The sequence below is a fragment of the Macaca nemestrina genome, chromosome 5, assembly GCF_043159975.1.
Source record: "Macaca nemestrina isolate mMacNem1 chromosome 5, mMacNem.hap1, whole genome shotgun sequence".
Lineage (NCBI taxonomy): Eukaryota > Metazoa > Chordata > Mammalia > Primates > Cercopithecidae > Macaca > Macaca nemestrina.
Window position 1 is genome coordinate 98,138,134 of NC_092129.1, and position 20,779 is coordinate 98,158,912.

General features: G+C 42.5%; 1 protein-coding gene across 4 annotated transcripts in view; it reads left to right on the forward strand.

Annotated features, from left to right (window-relative positions):
• Window positions 1-17,857: 17,857 nt before the first annotated feature.
• LOC105496325 (cannabinoid receptor 1) overlaps window positions 17,858-20,779 on the forward strand; it is a 35,501-nt gene continuing 32,579 nt past the window's right edge. Inside the window, exon 1 of one of the 4 annotated variants that reach the window (XM_071096746.1) lies at window positions 17,858-18,018. The gene's annotated coding sequence lies outside the window, so the exon portion shown is untranslated. Of the gene's footprint in view, window positions 18,019-18,536; window positions 18,619-18,708; window positions 19,398-20,779 lie in introns of those variants that run through there. The other 3 variants (XM_071096745.1, XM_011766668.3, XM_011766660.3) reach the window with 3 other exon arrangements.

A 20,779-nucleotide genomic window follows, 5' to 3' on the forward strand; every position in this document is an offset into this window, starting at 1 on the left:
ATTGTTCTTCTGATATAAAGTCCCTCCTTTAAACAAAATGCTCCATTAAAATTTTACAACTGAATCTGTGAAGTGTAGAACTGTCCATAATATCAAATTATTTCAAAATCATCTTTAATATAAAAACAAGTACATAATTATATTTTGTAAAAAAAAAAGTAAAATATAGAAAATGCATATCACATAAAATGATTTTGGCTAAGTATAATGCCACAGAAAATAAATATACTTAAAACACTCTTGAATACTTAATTCAATATCCTTTGTATGAAATGTAAAATTCAGGGAGTATATTAAGGTTTTTGTTCTAAAATTCTTAACACATGGAAAATATATGTATATAAAATTCTAGTATGAATTTTCATCTTACAAAATTTGAATACTCATTTTGAAAAACAGTATTTCCAGAAAGGAAAAAGCCTTCTTTTCTATATCATATACCACATCCTTAGCCTAACTAGTTTTGCTTCTAGAATAATAGGTGAATTAATTTATAATCTTATCAAATGTCCTGGTTATATCAGATTTCTATCAAGAAAAATATTTTTAGACGTTCTTGTTCATGTCTTTAAGATTCCGTTACATCATGTACATTAGGATTTCTGGGTCCGTAATTTTTCAGCATTTTCATTTGCACTAAATGGATGAGAGCAGAGAAGAGCAGAAATAGCTTTACCCCAGAGTCAATTTCCCATACATTCTAATTCAGGAATGTGGAGGAGAGGCAAATTATGACATCCCTATTTTTGTCACAGTCTCTTGCTCCCCACCATTACCTTCTCGCCTCTGAAAGCTTTTTATCCTATCATTAAAAAGATGCCAGCAATGTGTGTCTATATTCTGGCATTAAACTTATAACTACTGAGAACATGCCCATATTTCCCCTCCAGCTAGATGATGAATAAATCTTAAATGACAGGAAAGGAGCCCAGTCACCAAGTTCAGGGCCAACCATTTCCATTTCTATGTGCCTCTGATGCTACCTGCCTCCTGAGGATGCTGCTCAGAACTGCAATGGAACTAACCTTACATAAAGAGCAGCTGCCAGATGCCTGGACTGCAAGCCGCCTGCAAACCCAACCTGACATGGACAGTGAATGCCACACTGATAATGACACCTTGCTCCTGTGTGGTACCCAGCTTTTGCCACTCCACATTAAGTAGCATGGGGACAGACAGAGAAAGTGCCCAAACATATATACCATATGGAAAATGCATCTTGTGAGTAAAGATGAAAGTCATGTGGGTAATATAGTCTGGTAGGAAAATGCAGGTTTTTGTTGATGCCACATATGGGCTAGGGCCTCAAGGTGAGAGGAACAGGAGGCAAGATATCCTACGGAAAATAGATTGAAAGTCTAGTCCTTTGAGTTCTGGACTTTTATTTCTTCTCAGAAGACTTTCCTTCATTCCACTTATGCCATTAGTTTAACACAGATTCACTTCAATGCACAATTAAATTTCACTATAGTGTGAAGGAGTTTAGAGATAAATGACATACAGTTGAGGGAGAAAACATTACAAATATAAGCTTAGGTTAATCAATTCTCTTGGCATAACTCTAATACAATAAATTCTTTCAGGTGGCCCCTGTTGACACTTCACTTTCAGACGATAAGAACTTCATAAATGGGAAGTTTCATTTCTAGTTCAGTGGCTTTTTGTTAGTTTCTTTGGCGAAGGGAGAAGGGGAAAGGGGGATAGAGTTATTGACCCCTTTGAGAATCTGATGCTTGCTAAAGATATGATCTTCTCCCCAGGAAAAAACACAGAGACACATGCATTTTTACACACAATTTCAGAGGCGCATGGACCTCTGCCGTTTTACTTCATTTCTGCTTTCCAGTCCAAGGACAATTTCTTGCCTTTGAGCCCCTTTCTGCTCGGGAAGAATAAAGTCCAGATTGAGCCCAGCGCCAGACTGATTTATTTTGGCTTCCAAAAAAAATTGTAATCTTTTCAGACCTGTCCTCACCCACCCCAACAGTGGCTGTGGCCTCTGCGTCTACTCAGGACTGTCTATCTAAGCTGACCTTGTGTATTAGGCTGTCCTCACACTGCTAAAAAGAAATACCTGAGGCTGGATAATTTATAAGAAATGAGGTTTCCTTGACTCACAGTTCTGCAGGCTGAACAGGAAACACAGCACTGGCATCTGCTTCTGGGGGCTTAGGAAGCTTAAAATCATGGCAGAAGGTGAAGTGGGAGCAGGCACATCACATGGCAAAAGCAGGAACAAGAGAGAGAGTGGGGCAAGGGTGAGCCACACACTTTTAAATGGCCAAGTCTTGCAAAAATTCACTATCTAGAGGCCAGCACCAAGGAAATGGTGCTGAACCATTCATAAGAAATCCACCGCCTTGATCCAAACACCTCCCACCAGGCCCCACCTGCAACATTGGGAATTGCATTTCAGCATGAGATCTGAGTGGAGACAAATATCCGAACTATTAATACATCACCTTCTAAAATGGTTTCCTATGCTTGCTTCCTCACTTGCCATCTCTGGAATATCAGGCTCTTCCCTTCACTGTCTCAATGCTACAGGAAGTGTCCCTGGCACTTAGAAGTTCAGTTCAACCCTCCTTCCCCTTTACAATTGCTCCTGTGGGGAGCCACAGTAATGACAGGATAATGACAATTCCACAGTCTTTCCTAGCAAGCTTTAAAGCACTCAAGGCTGCTCCATTTACATTTTAACAGGAGAATCATTAGTCCCTTGATGGAGGGAGTTTAGCTCTTCAATTCACTGCACCTTTTTTTAAACAGTAGGGAACATTTTATCACAAACCCAGATAAAGAAGATAAAGTGTGACTTAATAGCTCCCTTCATGCATATATTTCATTAAAGACTACTCTGTTTTTGTAGCTACCAAGAATCACATTATTTTCATAACTGAAAATAAGTTAAATCAGCATATTTCTTATCCAACCATTTACATTTTCCCACAAAAGTGACAGTATGTGAGAATTAAGACTCTGCATATTAAAGTCCAAAGCACTCTTGCATTTTTCTTATTTTTATTGATAAATAATATTATAGAAAGCAGATTAAAATTACATTGCATAAATATATCTTTATATATGACATGCATAGAATACTTAATTAAACATTTAACTATAAATATAAAAGTCTTATTTTTCCAGAGGAGAAGTAACTTTGAACAATTCTAATTAATTAATGATATCATTTTAGGCTATATGTACCTTATTACCAAGTACATTTTGTGGTTATTTCCTTTTTTGTGTGTGTGTGCTATTTTTTTTCTTTGTATGTCCTTTAAAGAATTATTAAGGATAATGATTACTGAAATGTGTGTCATGTTAAAAAAAATTATTCTCACACTTTTGTTAAGAACAGTAAGGCAGACTTTACTCAGGATTCCTTCAATGGGGTTTTGCAGTAGAGGAGAAAAATTGGGCTTGTTCCAAATACAGCCAGGAGAAGTGGGAATTTACAGCCAATGAACACAGTTGGGAGTTCCATGGATGGAACCTCACTAAAAGGGTAGATATATTAATCTGTTTTCACACTGCTATGAAGAACTGCCTGGGACTGGGTAATTTACAAAGCAAAGAGGTTTAATTGACTCACAGTTCCACACGGAAGCCTCGGAAAACTTACAATCATGGTGGAAGGGAAAGCAGGCACGTCTTATATGGTGGCAAGAGAGGCAGCGTGTGAAGGAGGAACTGTCAAACACTTATAAAACCATTAGATCTTGTGAGAACTCACTATCAGAAGAACAGCATGGGGGAACGATCCCCATGATCCAATCACCTCCCACCAAGCCCCTCCCTCAACACATGGGAATTATGGGGATTACAATCTGAGATGAGATTTGGGTGGGGTCACAAGGCCAAACCATATCAGTAGGGTAATTCTTCACTAAACTGACCTAACAAGATTCTTCTGAAGGCAGGCCAGGGTGATTAGATGTCACCTGGGACATGGTGGGGGGTGGGTACAGGTAATTTGATCAGATATGGAGGATGGAAGATTCTGGCTAAATTGACTTGAACGGATTATTGCCCAAACTGGACTCTGCTGCAAGGATGGAGACAGAAGCCCAAGGTGGGTCTAGTCAAGCAGAGGGCTCAGAGGAGCCTTACTAAAGTTTCGTCAAGGAGAAAATTTTTGTTAGTCAATACAAGATATGCCTTTTAATGTAGAACTATTGAAGAACTCCTTATGCTTTCTTCATTTGAATAAACACATTTAAAAAGAGGTTTTTGACAAGGTATTTCCTCAGTAATTTCATCCAAATTTCTGGGAAACTAAACAGTTAGTTAGCTGCACTATTTCTCTTACCATGATAAAGCATAGAAATGAAAGGAGGTGAAAAAGTGGAGACAGAGTTAGTATGGCCAACTGGCTGACGAATCTTTGAGAATATGATTCTGATGTGGATGAGGATATGCTGTCCCCAAATATGGCACCTTGGTGTTTGAGAAAACTGCAGAAGCAGAAAGGGCTCTCTCTGACCTTTTCCCACCCTTCTCCCCTGAAGCAGGCTATTAGTTCTAGAAAAGGAGTTTCTGACCTTCGCCTGAATAGGCCATAAGACCTTCATGTGAGCTCTGACGACCCAGAGAACAAACAGGCTTTGCTAAGTTCCTCCTGGCTTACTATCATTAGACCACACTTCTTTTACTCAGTCATACTTTTCCACAACGATCCATTTCTTCATCAAACTCAGAAATGAAAATACACAGGTTTCTCTGCCTTTTTGGATCTTCATTTCTGAAGGCTACTGTGTCATGCAAGACTTCTATTAAATAAGTTTGTCTGCTTTTCTCTTGTTAATCTGTATCTGTCTTTTGTTATAGAAGCCTCAGCTATGAACCTAGCAATGGATAAGAAATCTTATCTCCTCTACAGTTCTCATTGACAAGGATGACACAGGCATTAATATTAAGTTTATTAGTGACACTTTGAATATCCCCAAACATAACAGCAAAGTTCTGAGGAGGAAAACAGATGATCCACGGGTCAAGTGCAGCACACCAAATCAAAGCTCTTTCCAGCAGGCAAGTGGGAAGATAGGATGCATCACAGCAACCACACTTCCCAATGGTGCTTTGAACAAAGTTCTCATCAAGGGCTTCTTTAATTCTCTAAGTCTCTACCTGCTTCCCTCTGGGACTGCCCAGTCAAAAGCATGGGTCTGAATACATTTTACTTGTTTTTGTGTCCCAGTGCCAGCTCCATAACGGATGATCAGTAGATACTTCCTAAATGCATATATGACATCAGTTCCCTGTGAACATTTTCTTAAGACTTTCAGTTGTTAGGTTATTTTAATTAACTCTCGTATCATGGTTGCTCAATACTTACCGGGTGCCAACCTGCTGGTGCATATCACTGATCCCTCTTCCTGGATTTCTCCTGAGGTGCTGTGCCTGATTAACATCTACTCATCCTTCAGTCTCAACTAAGACCCCACTTCCTTCCAAGGTCTCCTTAATCATGCTGAACCAGGTTCTTCCCTTCCAAGGTATACCTGTAGCACCCTGTGCTTCCACTTTCATCACCATGTGAAGAGACCAACAGCTCATCAAACTGCTATGGAGATACTTCAAAGTAAAGACATCTGAACTGCAGAAGATTCAGAAAGAAATCTTTGAATTTCCTTCATCTGACAGTGCTTTATGAGAGTCAGCTGCCCCTAAAGCCCCTTTGGGGAGGTGTCCATTCAGGAAGGTAGTGACCTTGCACACCAGGACAATCCAAAAAAATGGTGTGAATGAGCCCCATCAGAACCTTCCAACCTTTGAAACTCTTTCTGCCCTTCTTATTAGAGACTAATAGACTGTCTTATTAGACTGCTAGACTAATACTCTAAGAGACTCTAACTGTTCTGGGAGCTTCTCCCTATATAAGGTACTCCTGCATGCCTAATACCTTTTTCTCCTACTTATCTGTTTATTGTCAGTTAATTCACAGGCCCCCAACCAGTAGGACCTGAGTTGGGAGAGGAGAAGTTTTTCCTCCCAGCACATGACACTGCTCATTACAAATTAATTTTAACATGAATATAAGCTCAGAGAGCAGAGACTGAGTTTGTCTTATATTCATTGAATCCTCTAGAAGGTTCCCTAAGCCCTTGCTTATCCTGGATGATTTTTTTACTTCATTCACACATGAACAACAAATTAATGTACTAGAGTATTTTTGAATATGGAATCCATGTACTATAGTATTTTTTTCCAAAGCTAACTATTTCTCAATTGAACTAGTTATTTGATCCTTGATAAATATACTACTTATTCTCCTTATTCAAGTCCTCACCACACCCTCTAAATTCATTCAATATTTCTCTATCCTGCTGTGACCACTAGAAGGCTTACAGCTGTTTTCTGCCTCTGTTGGCCCCCTTGCCTGCTGGCTCTGGACTGGGTTCAGGCAATGGAAAGTACCAGCAGGTGATCAAAAGGCAGGAGGGGAGAGAGAGGTCAGAACTTACCTTTTCCCCATTTCCCCTTTCTCAGTGGAGAATCTCTTACAGCAGCTGTGTTCCTTTGTAATTTTAGAACACGTACAGGGACCCTGCTCTGCTAACTTTACTTCCTCTTCTTGTTTCTTTAGCCCAAGAGACATCAACAGGTTGTTGCTAGTCTCTGGGTGCCTCACCTCTCTGTTTGCTCTTCTAATCCTTTCTGTAAGTAGTGCCTTTATTAAAGTCTCTTCATGAAGCCATCTGAGATGGTTGTTGTTTCCTACAGGAATCCTAACAGACACAGTAGATAACTTGTTGGGTTGTTGTTGGTGTTATTTTATGTGTGTTGCAGGTGGTGAGGGCAGGAGTAGGGGGGCAGGGTGGTGAAAATGTCTAGGATTTTTGCATTCTCTTAATGGTTGAGCATTGTCATTGTTTTGTTATGACAAAACAATGTGAATGGGAATGTTATTCATACTTTCAATGTCTAGATGTCTAGATTCAAACTCTAGACTGAGTTTCTCTGGATCATTTCTTACCTTAACACTTTGATCTTTGTTTCTGGCCCATCAATTCAGTTGTCTCTTTTGGGAATCTATATTCCTTGATTGAATCTCCATGGCCTTTTCTCCATATTTTTAAATCTCACTCATCACCTCAATCTTTTGCCCATTTCTTCTGTGTTCTGGGAGAGTTTTGCAAATTCTTTTGTACTTCACTAACTGATTTTCTTTTATTGGCTGCTTCCATCTCTGTTTTAAATTTGGCAGTCATGATTTTCAAATTCAGGCAATCCTTAATTATTTTAGATGTTTATTCAAGTTATATAAATGCAATTCTCTCTTGAATCTTAATAAGAAGACAAATCAGTTATTTTTTCAAAACAGTCTACTGAAAATGGCTGTTCTCTGAGTTGGATCATCACTCTCATCCCCCACATTTTTTTGGTTTAAAAATACATTTATAGGCAATATGATTTTTCTGTTTACCTATTGTTCAAAGAATGCTATATGCTTGCCAGTTTTGCTTATAGTTAAGTAAAACTTGAGTTGGTTCTATCAAAATGATTGATATATTTGTACAAATTCTTTCAGAAGGGCATTAGGGGAGAAGCCTTCAGAAGATAGTCAGTTCTTGGATCCAGCATGGAGGCCATCAGAAATGACCTGGAGCTTGAGTTCCTGCCAGAAACCATGTTTTATTCCTTTTTGTATCTCTAGCACAATATCTGATAACAAAGGTTTGATGGATAAACGAATGAATGAGTTCAAAGTTCAAGAGTTTTAAAAGTAGTCACTGGAATAATTTTTCCATATTAAGAAAAATTAAACCTTTAAATATTCATCATTTTAGCACACTGTCAACTGAAAAAAATTGTAGGTTTAAAGGAAAGATTAATTTAATGTTTTTAAGGTCCAAAGTGTCATTTTTATTAAAATGCCATTGTTTTCTAAGTTCTGAACCAGTATTCTTCGTCTCTGTACATAGACAGAACAAATATGCAGATGAGTCATCCAACTTGCAAAGAGGCCATGGGAGTCACAATGAGGTCAAGAAAAGAGCAAACTGGCTTAGTGAGACAGAGACCAAAGTTCCACTGCCATCTTCCAGCTGTATGACTTGCATATGCCATTTAAATGAAGTCTGGGTTTTTTTTAATCTGAAAATTTTGCCTTATCTACCTCAAAAGAAGGGGATGAAAGTGCATCTTAACCATGAAGTGCTATGTAAATCTTAGTTGTGGTTATTACTATAATCTCATGTATTGATTTTAAACAAAACGTACTTTGAGTTGAAAGGTAAAAAATATGAAAGACTCTAAGAATGGGGGTGGGGGGAACCAAAGGATCTGTGGCTGCACTGAAGGTAGAAAAAAAGGAAGTGAATTTGAACTAAAGAAGCAGAAGTTGAGAAAGTACCAAAGTCTTTGACATTCAGAGTGACCGAACACCAGCATAGTTCACCAGAGAAGATCAGGGATGCTGTCTCTTCCTAAAGGGTACCAAAAAGAGAGTAAACAGATCATTCTATATTGATCAAGGAGTGGCAAACTGACATCCGCAGAACAAATCTGATTCCCAGATGAGCTCTATTTGTTCAACAAAGATGTCGTTGTTGTTACTTTTTTTATTGAATTTGAGTGCTTTGCAGCACCTAGTCTTTCTGCCACTCTAGGTCCCACGACTTTCTGTTGCCTTATACTCAGCCCTTTAATTATTCAAGATACCTGCAAAGCCCTAAAGACCTTTGAGGTTATCACTTCTACTGAAGGCCAATGCCCCGCTATCTCTCCTCCTAAGTTTTCCTAAATGTGTTCTAATGGTCACTATGCCTGCAGCCTGTCCTCTCTCTACTCCATCTAGCATATGATAAGTCCTTGAGTCTAAACTTCTCAGCCCAATATATAATATCCTTTAAGAAAAGTTTTCAAACTTCCACTTTCAGTCTCATCTCCTGACTTATTTCCACACTTTTCCCTTTAAGTCCTCCAAACTTTCCATTTGCTAGAGACACCATCCTTATTTCTACTCTCAGCCTTACATTTGGTGCTTTCTATGACTTGAATGCTTTTTATTATTCAGAGCCAAGGTCAGATCTCATTCCTATGAGGCCTTTCCTAATTTTCTTCCACTACCCAAACACTCACGTTAGGAAGAATTAGTTACTCTTTTTTCTATGTCTCCACATTAATCTATCCAATTCAAGGACTTCTTTGCATGTAAATCTCTATATCCATATTTCCCTACCACATTGTAAAATCTTCAAGGCCAAGGACTGCATCATATTTATTTTTGCATCTATCTCAGGTCCTAATACAATGGTTATACTATGATTGTAACTGAGTAAGAGTTATGGTGGATACACAAATTTCAGCAGATGTCCACAAAGGTAGATAAATGAAGAAACATAGGAAGAGTGCCTGTTGTTTTCTGTTTCTTTTATGATCAGTTAATACTTTTATATAGACCTTTGATTGGGAAGTGATATTTTGTGGGGTACACTGCCTACCACAGGAATGGAGAACCAGTCTTTTTTTTTTTTTTTTGAGATGAAGTCTCGCTCTGTAGCCCAGTCTGGAGTGCAGTGGCATGATCTTGGCTCACTGCAAGGTCCACCTCCCGGGTTCAAGAGATTCTCCTGCCTCAGCCTCCACAGTAGCCGGGATTACAGGCACGTGCCATTGCACTTGGCTAATTTTTCATATTTTTAGTAGAGACAGAGTTTTATCATGTTGGCCAGGCTGGTCTTAAACTCCTGACCTCAGGTAATCTGCCTTCCTTGGCCTTCCAAAGTGCTAGGATTACAGACGTGAGCCACCGCACCTGGCCAGACAACCAGTCTTTCAAACATGTACCTTTGATGACACAGAGCAGTCCAGGAACGATGCTAAGTCATTGCCCCCTTCTTTTGAGGTAGATAAGGCGGATTTTTCAGATTGCTACTTGCAATCTTCTTCCATACCTAAAACTGCGAAAACTACCGGTTATAGCACAGACTGAAGGAAAATTGCCTGGCACACTCCAGGGCACACCAACTTTCAGCACATATGTGCTCAAAGCTTGGTGACCTATACCCCCAGAACACTGTGATTCTATCTTAACAATGTCAATAAGCAGGACACTTGATTTTTCACATTGCTTTAAAAAAGAAAGAGTGATAGATTTGATTTGCAAAAAATACTGAAAAGGAAAACAAAAACACAAACAACACACAGTTTCAAGAATGAAATGCCCTAAGAGGGATTTCATGATTTCTAGATGATACCCATTATATGTAAGTCTGTGCGATATTCCTATGTTACAGTGATCCAGCACAATACTGGTTCTTCATGACATTGGAATAAATTAGGAGATTAGGGTTAAGCAAGGTTGTACAAAAAGATTTGACCTTTGAAGTTTGGAAGTACAGTTGCATGGGGAAATAAGAGGAGTATTTGTCACATCTCTGTAACTTAAAAAAAATGGAAAGGGTTCTTTACACAACATCTGAATTTCTTAATTCAATCAGTATCATTGAGAACATATTAGGTACTGTTCTACATGCTGGGACTAGAATGATGAACAAAACACAAAGAACCCTACACTAATAGAACTTGCATTCTTGTGGATGAGACTGACATTTTAGTGATGGATTCAGATTTCTTCTTTTTAAAATTTCAGAGTCTTGTAATTCCATAGGAAGTCAATATTTTGGTGAAAGGATTTTTACGTTATGTAAAACAAAGCTCAAACAACAGTAATAAATCATTTTAGAAGAATAAGAGGGAGACTGAGAAATATCCTGAAATGCAACTAAATAATCTCTTACACTTGCACTCTCTCCTTCCATACCTACAACTGCAAAAAGCACTAGTTAGCATAGGCAGGGAGCGAGTATCTTCTCGTTTTCACTCCTCTCAGGTGTGCTTCATGGTCACTAGGTTGGTCAACTTGCTTTCTCCTAGGAGCTGAGAGGAACTCTTCTGCCAACAAGTTGCCTGTTTCTTTGGAGTGAACAAGGCAGAATGGACCTGTCTGGGTCTGGGTCATGTTCTCTGAGACTGTGGTGTAAGCTTGGAGTAACTCTTAACCTGTGGGTTCTGGGGCATGGAGAAGGAGGTGAGCACCTCAGGAGACAGCCAAGTGGAATCAGAGAACCAGAGACCACATGAGCCAGCAGAGCACATCTGAACCAGGAAATGTGACTGCTCTCTGGTGCAATGGGTTGAAACCTTGTCAGACACAGCATTTTTGTTTTTTTTGAGATGGAATTTTGCTCTTGTTGCCAGGCTAGAATGCAATGGCGTGATCTCAGCTCACTGCAACCTCCACGCTGCCAGGTTCAAGGGATTCTCCTGCCTCAGCCTCCAGAGTAGCTGGGATTACAGGTGCATGCCAGCACATCTGGCTAATTTTTGTATTTTTAGAAGAGAAGGGGTTTCGCCACTTTGGCCAGACTGGTCTCGAACTCCTGACCTCAGGTGATCCACCAGCCTCCGCCTCCCAAAGTGCTAGGATTATAGGTGTGAGCCACTGTGCCCGGCCTGACACAGCTCCTTTTATAACAAATATTTTCGTAGTGTACCTTAAGTGAAATAAATAATATAATTTACTCCACACATTTTTTTTAAAAAGTCAGTATAATGCTGTAAATCTATAAGCTTAGGCATAGTGGTGGCTTAGTCAGATTATGCATAGAATCCCTGTGAATCCCTAGTAGTGAACGTAGACTGATAAAGATATGTTGGTCTATGGCTTAAATGCCACAGTGAGGCAATTTTCCATAATGTTTTAACTCTCAATTTACATGGTGGTTACATTATATTCCTAAAAAATTCAATGTATATTAAAACCATGAACAACAATAACAGCAAAAACCAACTTTGAATTTATATGTAAAATGTAGTTAGGCTCTGGGCCCAGAATAATAAGGAGGTTCTTCACCAATATGAATGCCCACCAAAATATTTGTAAATTGTGTGGGACACAGGACAACATATGATTGTGTGAAACTGCCCTGTGCACTGCATCAAGCCTAATATCCCAATCCGTTATTTTAATCTCCCAGTCATGGTGACAACAGAATACCTCTCCTCCTACAAATTTCCAAAGCCCTTCGGGTGTGGAGTGCTACTGTCCCCTGGTCTACCATATGTGAGCTAGCCCAATGCTGTCCTAGAGATGGGGTCAGATGGGGTTTTCACTTGTATTCAACCATGTGCTTAAATGAGTTGATCAAACCCATTTAAAGGGCTTGGTATGCAATTGGCATTTTATTTCAACATTTGAAATGCACAAAACTTTGATTGGAATATTCTACTTCTAGGGATTTGTCCTCGAACTCATCCAACCAATTATATATACAAACAATGGCTTAAAGACTATATATCACACTTAACAGCAAATTTCTCTGGGTAAGGAATTGAGAGATGGGAGTATGGGGTGGAGACTTTCACTTAAACTTTCTATTACACAGTCTTTCTTTATAATGAGTAAGTTTCAGTATTTATTAAAACAGTATCTTTAAATGCTATTTTTACTCAAAAATAATAAAGGGCTAAAAATTAGATGATGAAGTTGAGTACTGAACCCATGACTTGACTCAGTGACCCAATCAATTGAGTACATTAGTCCCAACATATTATGGCCATGTCACCTAACAATGTCAGATCAATGTCTTCATCCACTTGGGCTACTATAGCAAAAACCTGTAGAATTACTTGGTAATTTTAAAATAACAGAAATCTATTTCTCACAGTTCTGGAGGCTGGGAAGTTAAAGACCAAGCTGTGATTAAAGAGATGAATGCTGTGTCTTCTCATGGTGAAAGAGGCAAGGTAGCTCCCTTCAACCCATTTTATAAGAGCACTAATCCTATTCATGAGAGTGGAGCCCTTATAACCTAATCCCCTCCCAAAACTTCCCACCTCTTAGTACTATCACATTGGGGGTTAAGTTTCAACATGAATTTTGGAAGGACGCCAACATTTAGACCACGGCAATCAGTCAATTTGCAGCTTAAAGATCATCGTGCCATGAACTAAAATTGCTTTCAATATATATAATCATCCTTTACATTCATCTAGTATTCTGGCTTAAGAGCCTTTAACTTGGTTATTAACACATTACATCCTCTTTTATGAGCCTTCAATACAAAAATCATTGCTGTCAAAGCTCTAAGATTCACAATGTATTTATTGTTCTTTCTTGAAATGAGAATAATAATTAAAATATTCTATGTAATTTGATACAACTAAGAAATTAGTGGACCATTAAATCAAATAAATTATTGATAATAATTGTTTGAATTTTTCTTGAAGCTCTACCAATGTATTTCTACCTTTAATTATCTTATTAGATATTCACAAAGACTGTATAAAGGAAGTTAGAGAGGTTAGTGTGTTATTCCCATCACACAGAATAGAAAAATGAGACCTAGAAATGGTGCATGATAGCCTGGGCCATCAGCACCAGAGCTGGGGGTAAAATCTATATCCCCAAATGTTCTCAAATCTCCACTACAGCCTGTCTAAATTAATGGTTCTTTAAACAAAACAAAACAAAAAATTCAAAAACAATCTGATTCTTTTAATTCTTCAATAAGGCCTAAGCTGTACCTGTTTCTTTAACAATGTTTTAGATACAACAAGCCAGACAAGGAATCCAAAGACCAACCACACACTCCATTGGCTTTTGCCATTTCTCATTTTTACTGGCAGCTGCATTTCAAGGAAAAGCTGGTGAACTGCCGGGAGCAGATAATGGGGGCTTCTCAAGGTATCAGTACATCCAGACCACTGTGCAAAGCAGATAATCTACGGCATCTGTTTAGAATGAGAGAGACAGCAAAGAAGTCACAGCTGAGCCCCAAGAAACCCTCAAAATGTGAGCACTTTGTTTATGAATCAGCTGCCCGCTCTATGGCTTGAGAATTAAAGAGCCTCAGCCATGCTGTGGTCCTCTCCATACGCTTAACACAGATGCAGCTACAGTGTAGCAGAAGTTGTGGGAGAAATAAAAACAGCAATCATTGATTGAGAGTCTAACTTCCAGGTACCAGGCTGGTTGTTTTATGTATATTGTTTCATTTAATCCTCATAGACCAAGAGAGATGGTCATTTCTTTTTCTTTTTCAAGTTTCTCCCTGAAGTTGAAATAAAACACCAAGAAGAGGGTTTACTCGGAAGGCCAAGTGATTAAGAAGTACCTATGTTTTAGTAGTATGTTTCTATCCTTTGCCTTATTTTAGCATTATAATACTGCTGCTTGCCCTATTTTTTAAAAGTGAAATATTTAGACATATAATATTTATAGCCTTTTAATTGGAAAGTTGTGATGACTCGTTTGTAAGAGTTTAATCAAATGGGAACAAAAGCTTTATTAACCTGCCTCCTCACCCCCCTTCTTTGCGTGATGTTCTTGTTTATTATCTGTTGGAACATACTCCTCATATGGTTTGAAATGAAAGGATGATCCATCTCCTCATTACCGATCCTCTGCTTGGTGATGAAAAACAAAACAAAACATATGAACAAAGGAAAATGCCTTCCTGTCATTTCTCAGCCTTCCCCGCACTGCTCAGCCAGATGTTAAAGACCTGGACTTAATGAAAGAAGGTGAGAAGGTGAACAACAACAAAAAAAGCCCTAATGAGTGTGTATTTAGTTATACGGGAAGATCACTGAGAAGTGGCAGTAATTTTCTTTGTACCTAATACAACGCAGTATCTCCCAAGGTCAAAGAGGCCCATGGCCCTTCCTTCCTTACCCATTCATTGCCTACCCTGGCAACCCACTTCTCCACCTACAGCAGGTCTCGCAAAGTTTAATTTCTGACGGTGAAGTGAAAAAGAATCTCTTTTCCAACACCAACTTGTAGTTCTTGAGAAGCGCGCAGAAGTGGTGCAGGAGTTTCTTTCAGTTGCTTGCATCGCAGGTGGAGCATCTCAGGAGCAGGCATTTCAGACCTTACGCTGTGGATGGCAGAGCCCCAGCCCAGTCTGCAGGCTTACTGACACTTACCCTTTAGACTGGGAGTGAAGAAGCAGATTCCCATCTAGCAATGCAGAGCCACTGAAAAACAAAACGCTTCAAAGGAGAGCCAATAACAGCTGTCGAAACTCTAAAGCAATGCTCCGAATTAGAATGAAATCGTGTAGTCATAATACCATTCCTAAAATGTCCTTAATCAGCGAGCGTTCCAGCCCTGTAGTGTGAGCATCACACTGAAAATACCAAAGAAAACGTGAGGACCAAACTTGGACCGAACCCCCAAAACTCTAAAAGAGAGTGATGTTGCTTTCCAAACCAGGAAATCATGACTCATCATCCCCAACAGACCACCCATTTGGGGAGTGGGAGAGAAGCACGACAAACCATGACAAAAAAAATAAAATAAAACCAAAAACATCTTGAAGTAGAGCTCCTTTTGGATCCACAGCTATCTCACCAAAGCAGACATGTTTCCTTGATGCTCCATGGCCAGTAGAACTCTTAACACTTTGGCAGGCATAAATTGAGATCTTTCTTTGAAGTTGAAATATGCAGCCTTAACTGTGCTCTCATCCTCTACATTTCACTGAGTGAATAACCTAAATTACACAGAACGGCAGTAAATTGGCTCATCATAGCCCTGTTCTAATTTTAAAAGGATAAGGATCTGAAAAACCAGGCAGCCTAGTACTGAAGGGACTAGTGAAGCCTGTTAAGGGGCTGCCAGGGCCTTTCCTCAGAAGGTAATGGATTCAAATTCAACCTGGGTTTGTGATGACCAAGAGCCATTCAGCACTTCATGTTAAATTTATGTGTACTCTCAACATAATGTTCCTAATAGGGAGGCTGACAGCTTGCATTTGTCATTCTTGCTGACTGTCTCAGGAGTACAGTGGATGGCCAACCACATGTGGAAACTAAATCATTTCCTCCCACATAAAGGTGATCCTTGCAAAATGTGAACTCCAAGGTACTGAAGAGCATCTTTCCTTCACGCCGTCTTCTGTCTGATCTCTGACCCTCTTCCAGTTGCCCCACTCCAAGGGAAAAGTACAGCAGCTCTCTTGACTGTCAGTCTGATACCTTGACGAAAATTTAAAGATGCACATGAATGCCCACAAGAACGGTATTTGCCAAGCAACATAACTTTCTTGATTTGGACACAGCATTCACTTGTGGTGATAAAATGTCAGGTCATAAGTCAAATTTTGACTCCATTACTGAGCATTATCCTTGAGCTCTAAGTGGAAAGTCAGTACAATTCAGCTGCCAGTCTCCAGTTTTCCCCCAACCCTGAACAACAATAGAATAACAAACTAAACAGTTATCTCGGCTGGAGTCACTACTAGATGAGATTCTGAGTGATTGGCTCTGGCCACAGGTCACACTGGCCCATCAACGATCTTAGATTTCTGCTTGGAATTTCGTAGAATTCAGTGAAGAAACCCACCATCAATCAAAAAATATTTGGGATGACTTAGAGACACAATAATCAGATTGTTTCTCTTTATGAAAAAGCAAAAGCTGGTGTAGCTGAATTGAGATACAAGATGTCCATGGAGTACCTTTCACAGGTTGATACTGACCACCACGCAGGTATAGATCAACATGTGGGAGAGTGCTCCTTACAGACGGGGCACCACCAGGGTGTGTCAGTGTTGTTTAGCTGAGTGATGTTGAACAGCTCTGCCACTCCAACAGCACAGGCTCTCCAGCTACAGGGGAAGGTGGCAGCATCCAGGTGAAATCCTGTGGCCTGAAAGCATTCTAGGAGTCCAGCTCCCCCAGGTTTCTTGTGACTAAAGACGTCCTTATCGCAGTCAGAGGAAGCGCTGCCTTGATTCTTTCTTTTAATTACTAGCAATACTTTGAACCTGAGCTGCCAGGTGGAGGACAGACTTTGAAGTTGTCATCTGGCCTCTTGGGAAATCAGAGTCTGGGCGGTCATAAGGAGAGAACATTTTTGCAAATATTTCCTACTGCCAGGGGTGTGAGGTGAAGGGAAAATCTAACAACCACGACCCCTAAAAGAAAAAAGCAACAGATGTTGAAGCCTCCTCCCCCTCCCTGTGAACCTTGCTCTGGAGCTGTCTCTGCCATGAAGGTGGGCTAAAAATACCTGTGAGTAGAGCCTGTCCCAAGCAGCAGGGTTAAGGCTCAGCACTAATCCCACATCTACTATCTATCTCCCAGTCATTCTTCCATCTATCGATGGGTCCATCAGACCTTTATTGATAACCTTTGCTAACCACCTACCTAGTAGGACTTAATCATTTCAGCGATGGACTCTCTCAATGGAGTCAAATGGTCATTTGCTTGACGGAAATACTTCTAAAGCAGTCTAGGGGGATTTTCAAAAATTGCACTAGTGCTCTGCGGGAAGCCTTTGTACGATTTGGCCTGACGTTTCCAAAACGGGTTTACAGCTTTCCCTCCTCCAGGACCCTGAACTCAAAAATCTTCCTTCTTTCCCTGGGATGAGAGGTTCGCTTTCCCGGATTCTCACCACGTAGTTCAAATATGGGGTCCAGATATATTACGGTTGCTGTTGGGGTGTGATCAGGGGCGGGAAGACCGTGGAGGTCGGTAAAACAGAGCGGTGCGGGATGATGTCTGGGAACACCCGCAAGGCGTCATAAAATGAACGCCAAGGCGGCCACAAGAGGAGGGCCGGGAACCGAACCCAGTGCCCAGCACGGGGCCCTTGTGGCCGACGTGACGTGGCTCCGTCAAGTGGAAACCGTGCGATCCTCTCCCGACCCAACTCACGAGAGATAAAGATGTCTAAATAACCACGACCGCCGCCGCACACCCTGCCTGGCCCCAGGGACAGGGGGGAGGGGAGCGCCTCCTCGGCAGAAGCGGCGGCCCGGGCTTGTTTGGAGGTTCGCAATTCACCATGATAAATGTAAAGACCAATTAAGGTTTGATCCGTGCACACGGGAGGCAGACGGCGGCTGATAGTGGAACCAATTAACGAGCATGTCCCCTAATTCCTGCCGCGGTCGCCGAGCACACCGCGGCTCCCCAAGCGCCTGCCGCGGCTGCCCCCGAGTCCCAGAGCCCCCAGCCCGGCCCTGGAGTGGGGTGTCCTCCTCCAGCGAAAAGGTGCGAGGAGCGGGGCCCCGGGTGGCCGGGGAGGGGGCGCGCCGGGCCGGGAGGCGCGGAGCCAGCCGCCTACGGAGCCCAACTGTTTGCATCGGGGACCGGCGGGCGGGGCGCGCCCGAGTGGTCGCGCCGGGCAGGGGCGGTGGGCTCTGGAGAAGGCGCCCAGAGTGAAGCTGGGCGGCGCCCCGAGGGCAGAGGACAGGTGGCCGCGCGGCCGCAGCCAGGTAGCGAACGGCTCGGGGGCTGCGCAGCGCGGTCCCAAAGCTCAGCCCGGCCCCGGCTCGCTGCCACGGCCTTGGGCGGAGGGAGGGGGCGCGACACCACACCCCCAGGCCCGGCGCGCCTCGGCCTCTGGGCTCCCGCTCCCCTTCCCCTTCCGGCTCAGCCCGTTGCCCCAGACGTGACCCCCGCGCAAGATGTTGGCGCTGCGCGTTGTCGGGCGCGCGTGATTAATGGCCCCCAGGTCGTGGGCGGCGCAGGCACGAGCCCCTACATGGCCTGGCCAGGGTGTGAGGGTATCCCGGAGCACAGCGGGGTCATGGCAGCGGGGGCCTCCGGGAGCGCGGCGGCGGCGGCGGCGGAGGAGGAGGAAGAGGAGAAGTAGGTGACGCGGGCCGGAGAGGCTTGTCCCCTCTGGCCCCAGGGCTGGCGTCGCGGCGGGTCCCCCGTGCCAAGCAAAGTTTGGAGCCGCGGGCGCGGCGCGCAGGTCCCTCCCCGCGCAGTTCTCTCGGCGGGGTCTGTGCCGCCGCCGCCGCCGCTGCCAGGGCAGGACAAAGGCTCATTAACACGTGATGGGACCGCGCTTCATAAATGGGACTGGAGCGAGAGGGAGCCAGAGACAGCGCGAGCGGAGGGAGAGGCAGGGACCGCGCAAGCGGGACGAGGCGACGGGCGCCCGGGCTGGTGGAGACGGGCGGCCCCACGCCGGGCCAGGCGGGGCTCCCGGGAGGACCCAGTGAAGAGCTGGGGAAGGGGCGAGGCTCGCCGGCGGTGGGAGCAGCGGGGCGCCAGTCCCGGTCGCTGTCGCGGGCGGGCGCTGGAGACTGGGACGCCGGCGCGCGGACCGACTGACTTGCTGACCGCCCGCCGGAGGCACACCCCGCTCCACCCCACCCCGCCTCGCCAGCAGCCCGGCGCCGGCGCCGCCTCCCGCACGCTACTCCCTCTGCCATCCCTTGCTTCTCCACTTCTTTTCCGCCTCCGCCTCTTCTTGCCTCCCGCGGCGCCAGCGCCTTCCCTTGGCCCGGGCGGGGGCCTCGGCTCCCTGCAGAGCTCTCCGTAGTCAGTGGGGGACATTTCGTTCTAGCGGACAACCAGTCCCTGAGCTGGGCGAGAGGTGCCAAGGGAGCTTCTGTCCCAAGGACCAGGGGATGCGAAGGGTAAGACCTGGCAGAGTTGCGTTTGGAAATACTTTTTCCGCCTCCCGCCCCCTCGGGTATGACCAGTGTGGTCCCCAAGTGTCCTTCGTGGAGTTCTTATTCCGTGTGAGCGAATCGTGCGTCGGTGTTTACTTAGCTGTATGGCCCCAGCCTGTTAACTGTGATCTGTGCTACTTCTGGAGATTTCTACCGTTTACTATTTATTGAATGTGTGTGCACCTGGCTCTGTATGCACTGATGTCTGTTTGTAGAAAATGTGTAATTGTGCATGTTTGAAAAACGGGCGCTTGAGTTGTGCTGAATGCCTATAAACCATATTATCTACTAAGTCTTTCCAGGGAAATACATCAATCTCTGCTGCAAACCTAGAAACTGACTAATGTAAAATAGTAAATGTCATATAAAGAGATGTATGTCAAATAATAAACTTTTGATAAAGAAAAAGCTACAGGAACCACTGCTCTGAGGAAAAACAAATGTCCATGTAACTAATACCTAAAATTGAGTGTTGATGGAGCCATTTAACTCAGAACTAGCCGTTAGATGACTAAAGTTAATGTTGCATTTTTAAAAGACATTTCTTGTTAAGGCTTACAAATCATAAACGGATCACCTCTCAAATACAAATATGTTTGCGGTAATAGACGTGAGAAACTGTCATTTGGTCATTTGAAAGTTTAAAAGCAACATGCATGTTTCTAATTTTAATAGATTGTCTCTCAGAGATTTAAAATTGAACAGATGAGAAAAACAAAAAAAATGTTTAGTAACATGTTAATCATTTTGCCTCCCATCTTTTTTTATTTTCCTCCAAATAAGTGCTGTTCTTGCTTTTGTTGTTGATTTCTTGATATATTAAGCCTCCTCGGGCATGTAATCCAATAAGAGATTAGAACAGATTTACTGGTTTTAAAGGTGTTGAAATATATCTCTATGGGGCCCATAACTTCTCCTCATTTTTATTACCAAGTTAATATCTTTCGAACAAAGGGGGAAATGCAATTTCTTAGAGGAAACTCAGTGGACACTGAGTATTAGTGGGGTCACCATTGACATCAATCTATTTTGCAGAATATTGAGAAGCTCAGAGCAACCAACCTTTAAGGTTCCCGTAGGACTTTATCTGATTTAAAGTGTTGCTTTTCTAATCCTACCCTACTGACAGTTTGCAAGGGAAGATACACTGATTGATTTTTCTCTGTCCCTTTTTTCCCTGGTTCTCCTCCCCCTCCCCCGCTCTCTAACTCAGTTAAGAGCAATTTTATAAAAATAAAAGGCCATGTAGAGTTTCTTAAGTGAGACAAATTATTTTCTGATTACATCCATACATGAGCAGAAGACATGCCCCTCCAGAATTTTAAACATTGCATACTACAGGCACT